The following is a 16045-nucleotide window of genomic DNA, read 5'->3' on the forward strand; positions in this document are numbered from 1 at the left end:
ACAAAATACTCCTTCTGAAATATTCTTGCAAAAAAGGTTTAACATATTTGTAAATCTATTTAAGCTTCTAAATCTAATTTTGAGGTTTACAAGAACTACAAAGATGAGAGGAACAAGACAAATGATACCATGAAGAAACATAGAATAATTCAAAAGGAAAGCTCAATGTCATGATAAAACCAATTGGGGGAATGTTCTAAATTGAAAGGTACTAAAGAAATATAAAACCAAATGCAATGAATGAAACTTGAGTAGATTCTGGTTTGAAAAAGTTACGCTATAAAATACATTTTAGGAACAACTGAAGAAATTTGAACTTGGTCTGTGTTAAGTAATGTTAGAGTATTCTGTTCATTTTTCATAGGTGTGATGATATTGTGGTTCTACAGGAGACATCTTTATTCTTAGGAAATATAGGCTGAATTGTGTAGGAGTAAAGTGTCATGCTATCTACAACTTTCAAATGATACAGAAAAAAACATACACTCATATACCATACACACACATACACACACACACACACACACACACACACACACACACACACAGAGGGTGCCAAAAAAAATATACACATTATAAGAAAGAAAAAACTGTATTAAAATTACACTGATGGTAACCACATTGAACACCTCTTGTAATTGCAGAAGTCATGCGTGAATTATATTCATCTTTTGTTATTGGTATATATTGAGTATTACAATTTTAATACAGTTTTTTTCTTTCTTAATATGTGTATACATCTTTTGGCTCCGTGTGTGTGCGTGCGCGTGTGTGTATTATGATCAAACAGTACGGTAAATGTTTAAATAAAAAAATTTAGCACAGTAAAGACATATTGCCATTAATCCCCCTCAAAATACTCCCCCTCACTTCGAACACACATGCCATCATTCTTGCCACTTTCTGAAGCAGTTCTGGAAGTCCTCTTTCGAGAGTGTCTTTAGTTGTGCTATCGTGGCTGCCTCAGTACCCTGAATTGATTCAAAATGTTTGCCTTTCATGGTCATTTTGACTTTGGGGAACAGCCAGAAGTCACACGGTGCCAGATATGGTGAATAAGGTGGATGAGAACACACCATATTGTTTTTGACAGAAATTGCTGTACCAGAAGCGATGTGTGACATGGAGTGTTGTCATGATAGAGGATGATTTAGACACTCTTTAAAACCGACCTTCTCTCAACTGTAGCTCACACCCGACTGACTGCACCGAACAAACTGAAACTTGTCACACAGTTACTTAGGTTCCATGCACACTTCCCATATTGAAGATCCCTGCCTTTCCATTGGATGACACTCAGTAGCAGCACTCACTGTATTTTTTTATCACAATGGAAAGGTTCTGTGTCACACATTGCTTCTGGTATGGCAATTTCTGTCAAATAAAAACATTATGGTGTGTCCTCATTCACCTTATTCGCCGGATCTGGCACTGTGAGACTTCTGGCTCTTCCCCAAAGTCAAAATGACCATGAAAGGTAAACGTTTTGAATCAATTCAGGACTACGAGGCAGTGACAACAGCACAACTAAAGACACTCACGAAAGAGGGCTTCCAGTACTGCTTGAGATAAGTATGTTCGAAGTGAGGGGAAATATTTTGAGGGGGATTAATGGCAGTGTTTTTTACTGTAATAAATTTTTTTGGATTTAAACATTCACCATATTGTTTGATCACCACACACACACACACACACACACACACACACACACACACACAAGGTCTGACAGTGAAGTTTGCGAACTCATTCAAGAAAAAGAGCTACATACTTCATTGCTGAATATTACTATGGTCACCTTCGAAGTACTCCCCTTGGGAAGCTATGCACCAACACCAGTGCCTAGTCCACCCTTCAAAACAATGTCAGAACTCTTTTTTCTGGAATATTTATCAGAGCTCTCATCGTATTACCCTTGATGTCATGAATATCATCAAAATTTTTTCCTTTCAATATTTCCTTTATCTTCCAATAAAGAAAGAAGTCCTTGGGGACCCAGCCAGGTGAGTAGGGAGGGTGTTTCAATACAATTATTTGTTTACTGGCTAAAAACTCCCTCACAGACAGTGCCATGTGAGCTGGTACATTGTCATGATGCAAGAGCCATGAATTGTTGGCAAAAAATTCAGGTCATCTAACTTTTTCACACAGCCTTTTCAGCACTTCCAAATAGTAAAGTTGGTTAACTGTTTGTCCAGTTGATACAAATTCATAATGAATAATCCCTCTGATATAAAAAATATATATATTAGCAACATCGTTGCAACAAGTTCGCCACCTTAATTGTCGAACCTCATACATTTATATATGGTGCCAAAAAAAATGTATACAGATTTTAAGAAAGGAAAAAAACTATTAAAATTGTAGTATTCAGTATATACCAATAACAAAAGATGAAATCAAGTCACGATTGACTTCTGCAAGAGGTCGTTACCATCAGCTCAAAGTGGTTACCATCAGCGTCCAGACACTTCTGATTACAGTGAACGACTACTTGAGAAACGTTAATCAGTCTCCATTTATATACACTTCTTTGGCACCTCTGATATGTATATTATATATATCACAATGAAGGAGAGAGATTAAACAATTGTGTCATGTGGCAAAATGTTATCAATTGTTGAATCTAGGTGGAGGATGTATGTGTAGTCATTGCACCACTCTTAACTTTTCTGTATGTTTACAATTTTTTCAAAAGAAAGATATTAGAAGAGCACAGTGTCACAAGGAAGATGAATACTTCCTCTTCCTTTGGATGTTGTCATTTCTGTATGTGATTCCTGTACCTGAAGGAGCCATCTTTCAGCCATGAGGGAGACTAGCCTGAGAATCAAGCTGAAATGCTGACATGATTCTGGGTCCTTGATGACATTAGTGAGTAAATGCCATTGGACTTGCTCTTCCTCAGAATTTTTTGTTACATGAAATAAACCGTACTTCATACTATTTAAGCCATTTTGAATTGAGCCGTTATCTCTAGTGGAGACTGGAAAAAGACTGAAAATAGAGTAGTCATGTATGCAACAGGGAAGCCAGAAGACAACAGTGGTACAGATATAAATCATAATTCATTTACAATTTTGCTCTCTGCTTTTGAAAAAAGAATTTTACTAAAATATAGCTAACATACAATATTATTCAACCATACCTACCTGGCGCTATACATAGTTATTGCCATATTATTGATTATATTTCCTATGCTAAAGAAGTGATCACCATGATAACTCCAGCAACCATCTGACACTCTACCATGCTATCACAATATTATTGACTATATTTCCTATGTTGTATATTACACCCCAAGACTTATTTGTTTTATGCCTGGAACTTTGAACCTCTATTCCCCTTTGTCCTTCCCCCCCTTTTAAAATTTTTCACTTACAGCTGACATTCAATATTTTTTATATTAATTTCAGGTGTACAGCATAGTGGTTTAGACATTTATACAATTTATGAAGTGATCCCCCTGAATAGTAACCACCTGGCACTATACATACATATTACAATATTATTACAATATTATTGTGTATATTTCTTATGCTTATACCGATGACTACTGTGTAAACAACCAATTTGTACTTCTGAATCCCTCCCCCTTTTTCACTCATCATCAACCCCCCTCTCATCTGGCAACCATCAAAATGTTTTCTGTGTCAATGAGTTTGTTTCTGTTTTGTTTGTTTATTTTGTTCTTTAGATTCCACTTGTAAGTGAAATCACATGACATTAGTCTTTCACTGTCTGATTTACTACACTCAGCACAATACCTTCTAGGTCTATACATGTTGTCGCACATGGCAAGATTTCATATTTTTATGGCTGAATAATATTCTATTGTATATATGTATCACCTGTTCTTTATCTGTTCATCCATTCAGGGGCACCCAGGTTGCCTTCATATCCTGGCTTATGTAAATAATGCTGCAGTGAATATATGGATGAGCACATCCCCTTGAAGTAGCATTTTGGGTTTCTTCGGATAAATACCCAGAAGTGGGATTACTAGATCCTTCTTTGGCTCTTGTTATAGTGTTTGTTTTAAAGTCTATTTTGTCTGGGAAAGGATTGCTACTCCAGCTTTTTATTTGTTTGTTTCCATTTTCATGAAATATCTTTTTCTATCTTACTTTCTGTCTGTGTGTGTCCTTTGATGTGAAATGAGTCTCTTGTAGGCAACATATATATGGGTCTTGTTTTCTTATCCATTCAGCCACCCATCTTTTCATTGGAGCATTTAATCCATTTACACTGAAAGTAATTGTTAATAGGTAAGTAGTTATTGCCAATTTATTATTCATGTGTATTTTTTTCATCTTAAAGAAGTCCCTCTATAATTTCCTTGTAATACTGGTTTGGTTGGTGGTGAACTCCTTTAGCTTTTTATTGTCTGGGATGTTATTTGTCTGTTCTTCAATTCTAAATGATAGCTTTGTTGGGTAGAGTAATCTGGTTGTAGGTCCTTGCTTTTCATCACTTTGAATATTTCCTCCCAATCCCTTCTGGCCTGCTAAGTTTCTGTTGAGAAATCAGCTGACAGTCTTATGGGGGCTCCCTTGTAGGTAACTGCTTTTCTCTTGTTGCTTTTAAGATTCTCTCTTTGTCTTTAACCTTTGGCATTTTAATTGTGATGTGTCTTGATTTTGCCCTGTTTGGGGTCATCTTATGTGGGTCTCTCTGTGCTTCCTGGGCTTGTATATCTATTTTCTTTACCAAGTTAGGAAACTTTTCTGTCATTATTTTTTTCAATTAGATTTTCAATTCCTTGCTCTCTCTCTTCTCTTCTGGTCCCGCTATAATGTGAATGTTGGTACACTTGATATTATCCCATAGTCCCTTTAAATTCTTCTCCTTTTTTTGGATTTTTTTTTTTTTCTTTGCTGTTCCGATTGGGTATTTTCTGCTCCCTTATCTTCTAAATTGCTGATTCAGTCCTCTACTTCATTTAATCTACTGTTGATTCCCTGTAATGTGTTCTTCATCTCCATTATTGTAGTCTTTATTTCTGACTAGTTCTTCTTTATGTTTTCTATCAGTTTGTTGAAGTTCTCCCTGAGATCACTGAGCATCCTAATAACCAGTGTTTGGAATTCTGTGTCTGGTAGATTGCTTGTCTCCATTTTGTTTAGTTCTTTTTTATTTAGCACATGTTTCCTTATCTCCACATTTTGGCTGCCTCCCTGTGTTTGCTTTTATGTATTAGGTAGAGCTTCTATGACTCCTAGTCTTCATAGAGTGGCCTTATGTACAAGGTCAGACAATTACATTCACGAACTCATCCTAGAAAAAGTGCTACATACCTCATTGCTGAATATCACAATGGTCACCTTCGAAGTACCCCCCTTGGGAAGTTATGCACCAATGCCAGCTCCTAGTCCACCCTTCAAAGCAATTTTGAAACTCTTTTTCTGGAATGGCCATCAAAGCTGTCATCGTATTACCCTTGATGTCCTGAATGTCATCAAAATGTCTTCCTTTCAATATTTATTTTATCTTTGGGTAAAGAAACAAGTCATTAGAGGCCAGATCAGATGAGTAGGGAGGGTGTTCCAATACAGTGATTTATTTACTGGCTAAAAACTCCCTCACAGACAGTGCCATGTGAGCTGGTGCATTGTTGTGATGCAAGAGCCATGAATTGTTGGTGAAAAGTTCAGGTCATCTAACTTTTTCACACAGCCATTTCAGCACTTCCAAATAGTAAAGTTGGTTAACTGTTTGTCCAGTTGGTACAAATTCATAGTGAATAATCCCTCTGATATCAAAAAAGCTTAGCAACATCATTGCAATACATTCACAAATGTAATTGTCAGACTTTGTAGTAGGTGTGCTGTGGGGCTCAGTGGCACAATCTTCTTGATCACTTGAGCTGAGCACTCCAGGGGTGACCCTTGTGTGGGTTGTGTTTGCCCTCCTCTTGTAGTTGATCCTTGGTTGCTATTTGCACATCAATGGGAAGGACTGACCCTCAAGCTCACTGGTTGTGAGGACTGGCTTTGACTACAGTGAAGGAGTTGTGGTTCAGGGGCTGATCCTACAGAGCAGGATCTGCCTCAGTCTGACCCTGGATGTGTCATCCTTGGAGGCAGCTGGATGATGTTCTAGCTCCTTTAGAAGCACCAGCCCCAGGGACACCTGGGAGGGGACCAATGCAGGTCAAGTTCAGCCCACCTCATGCCCAACTTGGGGCCATCCAGCAGGAGCCACAATGCAATCTGCAGATGGCTGCCACCCTCACTGTGCTTGTAAATGCCTTGAGAGGCCAAGCTGCAAACCAAGGAAGGCCAGCTGCCTCTAGTGCCAGGCTTAGGGTTGCTCACCCAGAGGTATGGGACACACTCAAGCCAGATGCTGCTTTTCTAGGTTCCACAAACCTTTGAAAGACCTAGGAGAGTCTGCAGCATGAGCCAAGGCAGGTAGTTTGTATGAAAAAGCCATTGGATGCAGCTTTCATATGCCCTAAATTTGGGTGTGGCAGGGTCTCAGAATCACCAAAGCATGGTGAATAATTGGTGTCAGGCAGCAGATGGAGACTCACATATCCCGGCCACCTGTATCCACATGCCAGGAAGGAGCTTGGCATAACCAAGAAACAACTGTTAGCTCCTCCATCTGAGAGAAAGCTGCCCCTCCAGCCCTCATCTTGCAGCCAGACAACTCAGTTCACCCCATGTGTCCCTGTTGCCTCTCCATCTGTTTCCCCAGCGCAGGAGCCCAGAGCCAGTGATTCTGTCAGTAAGTCCATATGTGGTCCCTTTAAGAAGAGTGCTTGGGACTCCAACCACCCTCTGTCTCACTTGGCATCAATCTCCACTGGTTTTCACAACCAGAAATTATGGGTTGTGAACAGACCTACTGTTTCTACTTCCCTCCCTGGCACTGGAACCCTGGGCTGGGGGACCTAGTGTGGTGCTAGGACCCCTTATTCCTTCTGGGGAGACCTCCGCTCAAAGATGACTCTCCCAATTTTTTTTTTTTCTTTTTCTCCTCAGTGTTTCTCATCCTCATGGAATTCAGTACAGGTTTGTGAAAAGGTTCTCATCACACAGTTTCTCCCAATTTTTAATGTTCACATGCAGGTGTGGGACCAGCCAGTTCAGCATCTCTGCCCCTCCTACCGTTCTCAAGGTGGCATCTTCTATATGTCCTTAGTTGTGGAGCTTTGGTTCAGCAAGATTTTAGGCAATCTCAATGATAATTGTTTTGTAGTTTAGTTGTAATTTTGATGTGGTCGTGAGAGAAGGTAAGCACAGCATTTACCTACTCTGCTATCTTGACTGGAACTCTTGCCCTCTGCTTTTTAAAATATAACATGAATTTTTTCCCATATATTAGGTTGGTACAAAAGCAATTGTGTTTAAAAGGTTAAAAATAATTGCAAAGGATCTGGATCAAAATGGCAGCGTGACGTGAGCCTCTGTAAAGCTCCCCTGGAATTTACATCTAATCAAACAACAATAACTCCACAAAGGACTCCCTGCACAGCAGACAGGCAAGACAAAGAGGCCCACTACTGAATTCACCTACAGGTGGGGGAATCACACAAGCGGGGGAGGAGGAAAGGGAGAAGTGCGGAGACGGAGCTGCATGGGCACAGGACGCAGACCTAGCTCAGTGCTCCGAGCTCGCTGCATCCCGGAACTAACACAGCTGCGGGAAAGGGAAGAACTCGAACTGCTAGGCCTCCACTTATGGACCATAGGGCTGAGGGGGCAGCATATAACACGGCTAAACCCAACCTCATGGCAGAGATCTCGGAGAAAAGACTGAGGGTAGAAGGCTGAAAACAGTGGTTTAAGCCCTCACTGCTGAGCAGAGAACGGAAGCCTTAGGCACTGAGACTAGCCGCCCATTCCCTACCCTCCCAGAGCTCGCCCCGCCCCCACCTGCCCGCTGCTAGAAGCGGAATAGTACCCATGTCAGATCAAAAGAACAGAATATTTCCTGTACTGAGAACTGTGGACTGCAGACACAGATTTGCAGCCCAACTAGTTCTGGCAAAGGGGAGGGAGCTATGGAAGCAGGACCGTCTGTGCTGGTAGTCGCCCCCATTGCTCTGGGCCACCTCTCACAACTCACCCCACCCCTGGCCCCACCTATCTGGGTGGATCCCTGCAGGAGTAAACAAAACTGCTGAAACATACGGGCTCTGAATCTGGTGCAAGAAGAGCTTTGGAACTTCAAAAGTTCTCCGCATACCCACTGGGACACTGCACCCTGCGACCCTGGTGAACTATCAACAGAGGAGAAGCCCGTCTCCCAGGGGATCCCCCCATTGTGTGAGAAGCTGGAATAGTGCAAAGAAAACATAGCACTACCGTGTGAGAGAGAAACAAAAGGCTGCAGTCGGAGAGAAAATAAAACATTCTACAAACAAGTATTGGAAAACAAAAGAAAGACCTCTTCCTATCAACCTGTTGCAGAAGCCACTCCTGTATGTGTCTAGGAAGAGAAATAATAAATCAGTAATTGCCATGAATAATGAAGGCAACAAGGCAGCTCAGAAAGAATGGGAAAAGTCTCCAGAAAAGGAACTTAAAGATACGGAAATATGTGACTTAAATGACAGAGACTTTAAGATTGCAGTTCTGAAAAAACTCAATGAGATGCAAGAAAACACAGAAAGGCAGTTAAATGAACTCAGAAACACAATGAAAGAACAACATGAGCATTTTACAAAAGAGATTGAAATTTTAAAAATGAACCAAATAGAATTTCTGGAGATTAAGAACTCAATAGAAGAAATTGAAAAATGAAATAACCAGCTTAGGTAGTAGAGTTGACCAGATGGAGGAAAGAATCAGTGACATCAAAGATAGAAACCTGGAAATTACACAGATGGAAGAAGAAAGAGACTTGAGACTTAAAAGAAATGAAAGAACTCTACAAGAACTTTCTGACTCCATCAGAAAGAGCAATATAAGAATAATGGGCATACCAGAAGGAGAAGAAAGAGAGAAGGGAACAGAGAATATATTCAAACAAATTGTTGATGAGAACTTCCCAAACTTGTGGACAGAACTGGATCCTCGAATCCAAGAAGCAAATAGAACACCTAATTACCTCAATCCCAACAGGCCTTCTCCAAGGCACATTGTATTGAAGCTGTCTAAAATCAACGACAAAGAAAGAATCCTCAAGGCAGCCAGGGAAAAGAAGACAGTAACTTACAAAGGAAAGCCCATTAGATTATCATCAGATTTTTCAGCAGAAACTCTACAAGCCAGGAGGGAGTGGAACCAAATATTCAAACTATTGAAAGAGAGAAATTATGAGCCAAGAATAATATATCCAGCAAAGATATCCTTTAGATATGAAGGAGGAATAAAGACCTTTCCAGACATACAGAAGCTGAGGGAATTTTCTAATACACAACCTGCACTACAAGAAATACTAAAGGAGGCTATTCGACCACCATCAACAGGGACAATTTGTGGCAACCAAAACATAAAAAGGGGGAGAGTAAAGGCCTGAACCGGAATATGGGAATGGAGAAAGTAAGCATGCTGAAGAAAATGGAATACTCTAAATATCAAACTTTCTTTTACATAAACTTAAGGGTAACCACTCAAAAAAAATCCAGAACTGAAATATATACTGTAATAAAAGAAGAAACAGAGGGAAACATCATAGAATACCACCACACAGAAATAATAGACAACAACAAAAAGGCAAAGAAACAATGGAGACACAGCCTTACCAGAAAACTAAAGATAGAATGACAGGAAATCCTCACATATCAATAATCACCCTAAATGTAAATGGACTGAACTCACCAATAAAAAGGCACAGAGTAGCAGATTGGATCAAAAAACTAAACCCAAACATATGCTGTCTCCAAGAGACACATCTCAGCTACAAGGACAAGCATAGACTCAAAGTGAAAGGGTGGAAATTGACACTCCAAGCAAATGGTACCCAGAGAAAATCAGGTGTAGCCATAATGATATCAGATGAAACAGACTTCAGGTGAAAAAGATAACAAGAGACAAAGATGGACATTTCATAATGGTAAAGGGGACTATACAACAAGAAGACATAACAGTCATCAATATTTATGCCCCCAATCAGGGAGCACCGAAATATACCAAGCAACTACTAACAGAACTAAAGGGAGAAATTGACCAAAACATAATTATACTAGGGGACTTAAATACATCATTGACAGCTATGGATAGATAATCCAAACAGAAAATAAATAACTAAAGAGCAGCCCAAATGACAAACTAGGTGAAATGGACAAAATTGAATTTATACAGCACTTAATCCTAAAACATCAGCCTATAGCTTCTTTTATAGTGTATACGGAACATTCTCAAGGATAGACCATTTATGGGACATAAAATCAGCTTCAGCAAATTTGATAGGATTGAAGTCATACCAAGCATACTCTCTGATCACAAGGCTTTGATATTGGATATCAACTGCAAAAAGAAAGGAGGAAAAAACTCAAACACATGGAGATTAAACAACATACTTTTAAAAATGAATGGGTCAAAGAAGAAGTTAGAGGAGAGAGCAAAAGATACATAGAACAAATGACAATGAAAATACATCCTACCAAAATTTTGGGGATACAGCAAAAGCAGTCTTAAGAGGAAAACTTATCTCATTATAGGCCTATCTAAAGAAACAAGAAAACTCCCAAATAAATAACCTCATGTTACACCTTAAAGAACTAGAAAAATAAGAACAAGTGAAACCCAAGGTCAGCAGAAGAAAGGAAATAACAAAAATCAGAGCAGAACTAAATAAAATAGAGAACAAAAAGACAATAGAAAAAATTAATGTAACAAAGAGCTGGTTCTTTGAATAGATTAACAAAATTGACAAACCCTTGGCTAGACTCACTAAGATAAAAAGACAGAAGACACTAATTAACAAAATCAGAAATGAAAAAGGGGAAGCTATCACGGACACCACAGAAATACAAAGGATCATCGAAGAATACTATGAAGGACTATATGCCACCAAATTCAATAACCTAGAAGAAATGGACAAGATCTTAGAAACATATAGCCTTCCGAGGCTGAACCATGAAGAACTGGAAAATCTAAACAGACCGATCACCAGTAACGAAATTGAATCAGTCATCCAAAACCTTCCCAAAAGCAAAAGTCTGGGACCAGATGGCTTCACTAGTGAATTATACCAAACATTCAAAGAGTATCTAATACCAATTCTGCAGAAACTCTTCCAAAAAATTGAAGAAGAGACAGTACTCCCTAACTCATTTTATGAGGCCAACATTACCCTGATACCAAAACCTGGTAAGGCCAACACAAAAAAAGAAAACTACAGACCAATGTCTCTGATGAATACAGATGCAAAAATCCTAAACAAAATTCTAGCAAATCGAATACAACAATGCATTAAAAAGATTATTAATCACGACCAAGTTGGGTTCATCCCCGGGGCACAAGGATGGTTCAACATCCGCAAATCCATCAATGTGATACATCACATAAACAAAATAAAAGACAAAAATCATGTGATTATATCAATTGATGCAGAAAAAGCATTTGACAAGATACAACATTCATTTATGATTAAAACACATAATAAAATAGGTATAGAAGGAAAATACCTTAACATAATAAAGGCCATATATGACAAACCCTCAGGTAATCTCATAATTAATGGTGAAAAACTGAAGACCTTTACTCTACTTTCAGGAATGTGACAGGACTGTCCCGTATCACCTCTGCCTTTCAACATAGTCTTGGAAGTCTTTGCCAGAGCAGTCAGGCAAGAGAAAGAAATAAAAGGCATCCAAATTGGGAATGAAGAAATTAAATTATCACTCTTTGCAGATCACATGACGCTACATATAGAAGACCCTAAAGACTCCACCAAAAAGCAATTAGAAACAATCAACAAATACAGTAAAGTTGCCAGCCACAAAATCAATGTATAAAAATCCATTGCATTCCTATGTACTAACAATGAAATCTCAGAAAAAGAAATTAAAAAAAAAAAAAACAATTCCTTTTGCAATTGCAGCAAAAAGAATAAAATACCTAGGAATAAACTTAACCAAGGATGTGAAAGACCTATATGCTGAAAACTACAAGATAGTACTAAAAGAAATAGAAGAAATGGAAAGACGTTTTGTGCTCATGGATTGGAAGAATCAGCATAGTTAAAATGGCCACATTACCCAAAGCAATATACAGATTGAATGCAATCCCCATCAAAATCCCAATGGCATTTTTTAAAGAAATAGAACAAAAAATCGTCAGATTTGTTTGGAACAACAAAAGACCCTGAATAGCCAAAGCAATCTTAAGAAAAAAGAACAATGCTGGAGGTATCACACTCACTGACTTTAGCTTGTACTACAGGGCTACAATAATCAAAACAGCATGGTATTGGCAGAAAAACAGACACATAGACCAATGGAATAGATTGAGAACCCAGAAATAAAACCACATAAATATGGACAGATCATTTTTGATAAAGAAGCAAAAAACATACAATGGAGGAAAGACAGCCTCTTCAATAAATGGTGCTGGGAGAATTGGAAAGCCACGTGCAAAAGAATGAAACTGGACTGCTCTCTGTCAACCATGTACCAAAATTAATTCAAAATGGATCAAAGACTTAAGCGTAAGACCTAAAACAATAAACTGCATAGAAGAAAACATAGGTACTAAACTATGGACCTTGGGTTCAAAGAGCATTTTATGAATTTGACTCCAAAGGCAAGGGAAGAAAATGCTAAAATAAACGAATGTGACTATATGAAACTAAAAAGCTTCTGCACAGCAAAAGAAACCATCGACAAAATAAAAGGCAACCAACTGAATGGGAGAAGAGTTTTGCAAACAGTGCCTCCAATCAGGGGCTAATATCCAAAATATACAAGGAACTCATGCAACTCAACAACAAAAAAACAAACAACCCAATTAAAAAATGGGTAGAGGACCTGCAGAGACATTTCTCCAAAGAGGACATACAAATGGCAAATAGACATATGAAAAAATGCTCAACATCACTAATCATCAGAGAAATGCAAATATAAACCACAATGAGATATCACCTCACCCCAATCAGAATGGCTATCATCAACAAGACAAATAGTAACAAGTGTTGGAGAGGCTGTGGAGAAAAAGGAACTCTCATACACTGTTGGTGGGAATGCAGACTGGTGCAGCCGCTATGGATGGCAGTGTGGAGGTTCCTCAAAATATTACGAATTACCATATGTCCCAGCAATCCCTCTCCTCGGTATCTACCCAAAAATTCTGAAAACATTTATCCATAAAGACACATGCTCTCCAATGTTCATTGCAGCTTTATTTACGGTTGCCAAGACATGGAAACAACCAAAATGTCCTTCGATAGATGAATGGATAAAGAAGTTGTGGTATATATACACAATGGAACACTATTCGGCGGTAAGAAAAGATGATATAGGAACATCTGTGACAACATGGATAGATCTTGAGAGTGTAATGCTGAGCGAAATAAGTCAGACAGAAAAAGCAGAGAACCATGTGATTTCACTGATATGTGGTATATAAACCAAAAACAAGAAAAGAACAAGACAAACAAATGAGAAACAAAAACTCAGACACGCAGACAATAGTTTAGTGGTTACCTGAGGGTAAGGGGGGCGGAGGATGATAGATGAGGGTAAAGGGGATCAAATACATGGGATGGAAAGAGAACTGACTCTGGGTGGTGAACACACAATGGGATTTATAGATGATGTAATACAGAATTGTACACCTGAAATCTATGTAACTTTACTAACAATTGTCACCCCAATAAACTTTAAAAGAAAAAATGATTAGTTTTGTAGCCTAACCTGGGCTGTTTTAGAAAATCTTCCATGTATATTTGAAAAGAATGTATATTCTGCTACTTTGGGATAGAATGGTTCCAAATATAAATTAAATCCGTCTTGTCTATTGTGTCATTTAAGGTCGTTTTGTAATTGATTTTCTGTCTGGAAGATCTATCCATTGTTGTCAATGGGGTGTTAAAGTCCCCTACTATAATTGTATTACTGTGGATCTCTCCCTTTATTTCAGTCACTGTTTGCTTTATATATTTAGGCGCTCTGATGCATACATGTTTATTAGGTTATATCCTCTGGTTGGATTATCCTTGTATCATTATATAATGTTCTTCTTTGTCTCTTATTATAGTCTTTGTTTTGAAGTCTATTTCCTCTGTAATAAGTATTGCTACTCTAGCTTTCTTTTCATTTCCATTTACATGAAATATCTTTTTCCATCCCTTTCCTTTCAGTCTATGTGTCTTTCGATCTGAGGTGGATCTCTTCTAGACAGCATATGCAAGGGTCTTGTTTTCTTATCCGCTCAGCCACCCTGTGTCTTTTGATTGGAGCATTTACATTTAAAGTGATTGTTGATAGAAATGTAGTTATTGTCATATTATTCATATTTTTTCTTCTTTTTGTTTTCCCCCTTCTTCTTCTTAAGGAAGTCCCTTTAACATATCTTGTAATCCTAGCTTGGTGGTAATAAATTCCTTTAGCTTTTTCTTGTCTGGGAAGCTCTTTATTTCTCCTTCAATTTTAAATGATAGCCTTGCTGGGTAGAGTAGTCTTGGTTGTAGGTCCTGGGTTTTCATCACTTTGAATATTTCATGCAACTGCCTTCTCGCCTGCAAAGTTTCTGTTGAGAAATCAGCTGACAGCCTAAAGCAAGCTCCCTTGTAGGTAACTAGTTGCCTTTCTCGTGATGTTTTTAAGATTCTCTCTTTGTCTTTAACCTTTGCAGTTTTAATTATGAGGTATCTTGATGTGGGCCTGTTTGGGTTCATCTTGTTTGGGACTGTCTGTGCTTCCTAGACTTGCATGTCTATTTCTTTTGTCAAGTTAGGGAATTTTTCAGTCATTATTTCTTCAAGTAGGTTCTTTTTTTTTTTTTTTTTTTTTTTTAAATTGGGGAACAGTGTGTTTCTCCAGGGCCCATCAGCTCCAAGTAGTTGTCTTTCAATCTAGTTGTGAAGGGTGCAGCTCACTAGCCCACATGGGAATCAAACCAGCAATCCTGTTGTTCAGAGCTCAGTCTCTAACCAACTGAGCCATCCAGCCACCCTTCAAGTAGGTTCTTGATCCCTTCCTTCCTCTCTTCTTCTTCTGGCACTCCTATGATGTGAATGTTGTTACACTTGGTTTTATCCCAGGGGTTCCTTAAAAATATATTCTTCCTTTTTAATTCTTTTTTTCTTTTTGTTGTTCTGATTGGGTGTTTTCTGTTGCCTTGTCTTCCAAATCATTGATTTGATCCTCTACTTCATTTTATCTTCTGTTGATTTCTTCTAGTGTATTCTTTATTTCAGTTGTTATATTCTTTATTTCTGACTGGTTATTTTTTATGATTTGTATGTCCTTTGTACTTATTATCTGTGTGTTGCAGTTCTCATTAAGTTATTCAAGCATTTTTATAACCAGTGTTTTCAACTCTGTCGCTGGTTGATTGGTTGCCTCCATTTCACTTTGTTCTTTTTCTGGAGTTTTCTCCTGTGTGTTTTTTTTATTTGGGACATGTTTCTTTGTTTCCTCATTTTTGTGTGCCTCTCTGTGTGAGTTTCTGTGTATTAGGTAGCTCTCCTATTTCTCTCATTCTTCACTGGGTGGCTTTATGTAGTAGGTATCCTGTGTGGTCCAGTGGCATATTCTCTCTGGTCCGCTGTCCTGTGTGCTCCAGGAGTGTCCCTGTGTGGATTGTTTGTGCTCTCCTGTTGTAGTTGAGCCTTGATTGCTTTTGGCACTTCAGTTTGTGGGATTGCCTCTCAGTCTGACTGGCTATGAGGATTGGCTACACCCACAGCTTACAAGTTTCTGTGTTAGGGTTCATCTCTCAGAGGGGGATTTGCTCCAGTGGGCTCTTGTGCCTGTTGAGACTACCCTTTGGGTGTTCCACTTGTGCGGCTTATTGGGTTGTGCTCTGTTTTTGTCTGAAGCTGGTCTCTGGGTGTGTTGTTTCTGGTGCCTCTTGGGAGGGGCTGCCATGCAGACCAAGTTCAGCCATTGCCTGTACCCATCCTGGGCTACCTGGTAGAAGCTACAAAG

The 16045-nt window shown here is 38.8% G+C and overlaps 1 long non-coding RNA gene across 1 annotated transcript in view; it reads left to right on the top strand.

Moving 5' to 3' along the window:
- Positions 1 to 2688: 2688 nt before the first annotated feature.
- LOC141567794 (uncharacterized) overlaps positions 2689 to 16045 on the top strand; it is a 48677-nt gene continuing 35320 nt past the window's right edge. Inside the window, exon 1 of the long non-coding RNA XR_012490634.1 lies at positions 2689 to 2871. This is a non-coding gene — a long non-coding RNA (uncharacterized LOC141567794). The remainder of the gene's footprint in view (positions 2872 to 16045) is intronic.

Source organism: Rhinolophus sinicus, linkage group LG12, assembly GCF_036562045.2.
Source record: "Rhinolophus sinicus isolate RSC01 linkage group LG12, ASM3656204v1, whole genome shotgun sequence".
Lineage (NCBI taxonomy): Eukaryota > Metazoa > Chordata > Mammalia > Chiroptera > Rhinolophidae > Rhinolophus > Rhinolophus sinicus.